The sequence below is a fragment of the Callospermophilus lateralis genome, chromosome 4 (genome assembly GCF_048772815.1).
Source record: "Callospermophilus lateralis isolate mCalLat2 chromosome 4, mCalLat2.hap1, whole genome shotgun sequence".
Lineage (NCBI taxonomy): Eukaryota > Metazoa > Chordata > Mammalia > Rodentia > Sciuridae > Callospermophilus > Callospermophilus lateralis.
Genome location: NC_135308.1, coordinates 78,668,223 through 78,674,301, shown reverse-complemented (window position 1 = coordinate 78,674,301; position 6,079 = coordinate 78,668,223). Strand labels below are relative to the sequence as shown.

The 6,079-nt window shown below is 33.3% G+C and overlaps 1 pseudogene; it reads right to left on the bottom strand.

Moving 5' to 3' along the window:
• Positions 1-4,088: 4,088 nt before the first annotated feature.
• On the bottom strand, positions 4,089-4,502 carry LOC143396707 (ubiquitin-fold modifier 1-like; annotated as a pseudogene).
• Positions 4,503-6,079: the final 1,577 nt, after the last annotated feature.

The following is a 6,079-nucleotide window of genomic DNA, read 5'->3' as shown; positions in this document are numbered from 1 at the left end:
TGAGTCAGATGGTGGTTTCATTCCAAGTTTCCTGAGGAATCTTCATATTGTTTTCCAGAGTAGTTGCACCAATTTGCAGTCCCACCAGCAATATATGAGTGTACCTTTTCCCCCACATCCTCACCAACATATATTGTTACTTGTATTCTTGATAATTGCCATTCTGACTGGAGTAACATGAAATCTTATGGTAGTTTTAATTTGTATTTCTCTAATTGCTAGGGATGTTGAACATTTTTTCATACATTTGTTGACCATTTGTGTTTTTTTGTGAAGTGCCTGTTCAGTTCTTTTGCTCATTTATTGTTTTTTTTTTTTATTAAGTTATTTGAGTTATTTGTATATCCTAGAGACTGATGCTGTATCTGAGATGCGGAGGCAAGATTTTCTCCCATTCTGTAGAATCTCTCTTCACATTCTGTAGTGTTTCCTTTACTGTGAAGAAGCTTTTTAGTTTGATACAATCCCATTTATTGATTCGTGATTTTACTTCTTGGGCTTTATGAGTCTTGTTGAAGAAGTCAATTCCTAAACCAACATGTTGACGAGTTGGGTCAACACTTTCTTCTAATTAGGCAAAGGTCTCTGGTCTAATGCCTAGGTCCTATCTACTTTGAGTTGAGTTTTCTTCAGGGTGAAAGATAAGGAAGGGTTCAATTTCATTCTGCTATGTATGGGTTTCCAGTTTTCCCAGCACCATTTGTTGAAAAGGCTATCTTTTTTCCAATGTATGCTCATGGTGATTTTGTCTAGTATAAAATAACTGTACTTATGTGGATTTGTCTCTGTGTCTTCTCTTCTTTATTTTTAATTGGAAATTATTCTCTTTTTTGAGAGAGAGAGAGAGAAGAGAGAGAGAATTTTAATATTTATTTTTTTAGTTTTCCGCGGACACAACATCTTTGTATGTGGTGCTGAGGATCGAACACTGGCCGCACGCAGGCCAGGCAAGCGCGCTGCCGCTTGAGCCACATCCCCAGATCTGTGTCTTCTCTTCTGAACCATTGGTCTACTTGTCTGTTTTGGTGCCAATCCATGTTGTTGTTGTTGTTTTTAATATAGCTTGGTAGCATAATTTAAGGTCTAGTATTGTGATGCCTCCTGCTTCACTTTCTTGCTAAAAGTTGCTCTGGTAATCCTCGGCCTCTTATTTTTCCAAATGAATTTCATGACTATTTTTCTGTTTCTATGAACAATGTCATTGGAATTTTAATAGGAATTGCATTAAATTCACATAGTGCTTTTGGTAGTATAGTCACTTTGATGATATTAATTCTGCTTATCTAAGAACATGGGAGATCTTTCCATCTTCTAAGGTCTTTTTCAATTCCTTTTATTAGTGTTCTGTAGTTTTAATTGTAGAGGTTTTTCACCTTTTCTTGTGAGATTGGTTATCAAGCTTTATCTATTTATGTTTTTGAGGCTATTGTGAATGGGTAGTTTTCCTAATTTCTCTGTCGTTGATTCATCATTGATGTGTAGAATGAACACAGCCCTCACATCACTGGATCTTTCTTCCAAACAAAACTAAATAAATAAGCTCTAAAACTAAAAAAAAAAAAAAAAAATACAAATAATAATTTAGAGTTAACAATCATATATAGAATACATCATACATCAATGACTGAATAGCACACAGATCATTTTCTAAAATAGATCATATCTTAGGCTACAAAGCAACTCTTGCAAGTACAAAAAATAGAGATAATATCTTGCATTATATAAGACCATAATAAAGTGAAATTAGAAAAATAAATATAAAATTAAAAATAGAAACTACTCTAACACCTGGAGACTAAATAATATGCTATTGAATGGCCAAAGAAGAGCAGAAGAAATCAGGGGAGAAGTAAAACAAAATCTTAGATGTAAATGAACACAGCAACAGATGAAAATCACTTGGACACTACGAAGGCAGTTTTAAGAGGAAAATTCATTGCATCAGCTTGTTAAGAAATAGAAAATCAACAAATAAATAACAAACATTACTCTCAAAACCCTAGAAAAAGAAGACCAAATCAACACCAAAAGCAGTAGAAGACTGAACTAAATAAAATCAGAGCCCCAAATCAATAAAATTGAAACAAAAAGTTTTTTTCAAAAAATTGAAGAGATGAAAAGTTGGTTCTTTGAAAAAATAAATTGATAAAAATTTAACCAAGACAACAAAAGGCAGTGGTGAGGGGCTCAAATTACTAATATTCTTGTGTGAAAAAGAAAATACCACCATGGACACTCCTGAAATATAGACAATAATCAGAAACTATTTGAAAATTTATACTAAAAAAAAATCAAAAATCTTGAAGACATTGAGAAATTTTGGGAGACATATTAACTACCCAAATTGAATGAGGAGGACATAAAAAATTTAAACAGGTCACTTTTAAAAAGCAACAAAATTGAAGATGCCATAAAAAGCCTATGAACAAAGAAAAGCCCAGGACTAGACAGATTCTCAGCTGAGTTTTATCAGAATTTCAAAAAAAGAATTAACACCAATACTCTGCAAATTATTCCATGAAATAGAAAAGGAGGGAACCCTTCCAAACTCATTCTAATACCAAAAGTAGATAAAGGACACATCTAGGAAAGAAAACTTCAGACCAATATTCCTGATGAACATAGATGCAAATATTCTTTTTTCTTTAAGATGAAAACTGGTCTTAGACTTTATTCATGAATAACTCATCAAGTATTTATTGAATGTCTACTACACTCTCAGCTCTAGAAAGAATCTGGCATGACAAGCCCTGCCTCTAGGGAGTTTGTCATTCAAAATACAGCACATCAAGAAATGATTCTGAATCACTAAAAACTTTCATTTTATCTTTCGTGACGTACATAGATACTGATATCCTCTGTAAGGTCAAGTATAATCTTTTATTATATTCTCTGAATTGTCATAAGAGTATTTTGAAATCTGTATGCTGGCAAGGCCCCTTTGTCTAAGTACTCTACTTAAGACCAAGTCAAGTATTTTGTTTTCACTTTCAGTTTTCTCCAACATACCCTCTGCAGCTCTGTCCAACCAGCCGTCTCTTTCTGTGACACTTTGCTTTCCTCTTCACTGGGCACTTGTTGCTTTCCTCCTTGCAAAAGCCTCGTCAACCAGTCTTTTTCATCTTCCTTTATTTGGTTTCTTATCCAATTGGTTGAAAAATATTAGCATTTCTTTTAAGTCAGGTCTTCAATAAGTATAATTAATTGGAATTTTCAATTGGTGTCTTTAAACTTTGTTGTAATCTTCATATTTTCTCTGTAACAACACTCTCTTCCTCAAAGTTATTTAGAAATATTATCCTCCAAGGGACAATGGTTTCTAGAAGGTTTATGTCTCAAATGTTGTACTACACAAGACTGATAAAGGAATGCATAACTCAGTAAAGGAGTTTGTACTGCATTGTCAATTCCCACCACTACATTCTGCCAAGATGACTGTTAAAGACTCATTTGTTGTGGGATGTGACTTCATATTCATAAAGTTAGATCAAAAGTAAGATTTTTGGTTCTCTGGTGCTAAATTAAATATAATTTATATGACACATGAAGTCTAAAACTTACAAAACTAAATGATAAAGTCAAGATAATTAACCATCATTGAAATGTCTATCATCATCATCACAAACTATACACTTAAAAATCAAACTACTTATGAGTCTGTAAGTCAGAGGCTGTCTAGCAAACTGCCTTCTATGACTCATTTCCTTTTACATTTTTAACTCAAATACAAATGTGTAAGATTCAGTAAATTTTAATTTTCCAAAAGTTCTCAGAAAGAATTATCAGAATCATCCTTCAGGTAAAAAACACAGTGGGATAATCCACTTTTCACAAATGAACTCCGTACTTGTGTTGTGAGGTAGCAATCAACAACTCTAAGACCTTCTGTGGTGGCAGTTCCCGCTACTCACAAGCATTCCCTCTGCACGTGAAGATCATGAACAAAGGGACCAGAAGAGTCCACTTTTCATTGTTTCACTGACTTCTCATGTTTTCGTAGTATGCTAAATGCCTGATTTCAAATTTACAACAACAAAAAATACCAATATTTATTCAGAAAAGTAATTGTATGTTCCAACTAGCAGATATTAACAAGTTCCAACATGATCTCTAGGAATAATTCGAAGTTCTGAACCGTGCTTTAGAAAAACATTTCCAGGGCTGGGGTTGTGGCTCATTGGTAGTACGCTTGCTTAGCATGTGTGAGGCACTGGGTTCGATTCTCAGCACCACATATAAATAAATGAATAAAATAAAGGTTCATCAACATCTAAAACATATTTAAAAAAAAAAAAGAAAAAGAAAAACATTTCCAGTAGTCTGTGCGGGATTTATTCCTATTCCATCATTAGTAATAATTGCACTGTTGCTGCAGGAACTTTAAATTCTTCTGCTGCAAATTTTAAGACTGCTGTAAAAGGTGTACTCTCAGGAACACTAACTACTTTATAAGGCAACCGTGGGTCTGACATCAGCGTAATCTTAAAGGAAACCTTCCACATGGTGGAGTAAGTCTGGGCGAACACACCACGCCAATTTGGCAGAGTAGCTCCAAGCCCTCACAAGTCATGCAGACATTCTTAATAAAATCCTGGGAAATCACAAAATAATATTAAAAAGATGGTGCACAAGTGTGTTTAATCCCAAGGATGCAATATTAGTTCAACATACGGAAATCAATAAATGTAATTCACCACATCAATAGAGACAAGAATCACATGATTATATTAATAGATGCAGAAAAATCATTTGACAAAATACAGCATTCACTCCTGTTCAGAACACTAGAAAAAGTAAGGATGGTAGGAACATACCTCAACATTGTAAAAGCTGTATATGCTAAACCCAAGACCAATATTATTATACATGTAGAAAAACTGAAATCTTTTCCTCTAAACACAGGAACAAGAGAGGGATGGTTTTTTTCACCATTTCTATTCAACATAGTCCATGAAACACTGCCCAGAGCAATTTGGCAAAAGAAAGAAAATAAAGAGATATGAATGGGAAAAGAAGAACTCAAGCTGTCCTTATTTGCCCATGACATGATTCTGTATTTAGAAGACCAAAAAACTCTATCAGAAAACTTCTTAAACTCATAAATAAATTCAGCAATGCAGCTGGATATAAAATTAACAACCATAAATCAATTCTGTTCCTATAAATCTGATGAAGCAGCTGAAATAGAAATTAGGAAAAGTATCCCATTCACAATAGCTTCAAAAAATTTTTTAAAAAACCCAACAACTTTGGAGTCAATGAGTCATGTTTTTTGAGGGGGTGACAGTGGGGGAAGATTTAAAAGTTTTGCTAGTGAGCTTTTCATTTTATTAAACTTTTACAGAATCAATTTTTGCCTATACTAATTTTCTCTCATATCTTTCATGATACATAGTATAGTTACAGTGTCTAATGGTTCTGTTCGCTATAAACTATTGGCTAATAATTATTCTTTACTTATGGAATGACCTGATTTATTGATGGAAGTTCTGTTTTGATGAGTACTTAAGTCAGTGAAAATTAACAGGAGTGACCCTGGTTTCCTAGCTGTGTCTATGTGTGTGTGGTGTGTGTGTATTTTTCATTGTCTTCTTCTGTTCTTCTTTCTATTGTCTCCTCTTCTGCCCCAGACATACTATTTGTTTTCTAAAGAAATTTCAAATACTTATTTTTAAAATAAGCTTTGTATTTTAGTATAAACTATAAACTTAGAGAAAAAGTGCAAAGATATTATGGAGTTTCATGTACCCATACCTGATTTTTCCTTATTATTAATATATTTGTATGGTAATTTGTCACAACTGATGACCCCATATTTCTATATAACTATTAAAAGACATGTTTTATCCAAATTTCCTAATTTTTTAAATCTAACATACTTCTTGTGTTTCATCATTCCAAATTACAGCATTATATTTAGTTGTCAAGTCTCTTTTGTCTCCTTTTGACTGTGACAGTTTATCATTTTTCAGTAAAACAGAAATTATAATTTCAAAAATTAGCACACTAAGGCAGTTGATTATATTGCTGTTCTCACATGGGATTTGGCATTAGGAATAATGAGGGGTTCACATGAGAT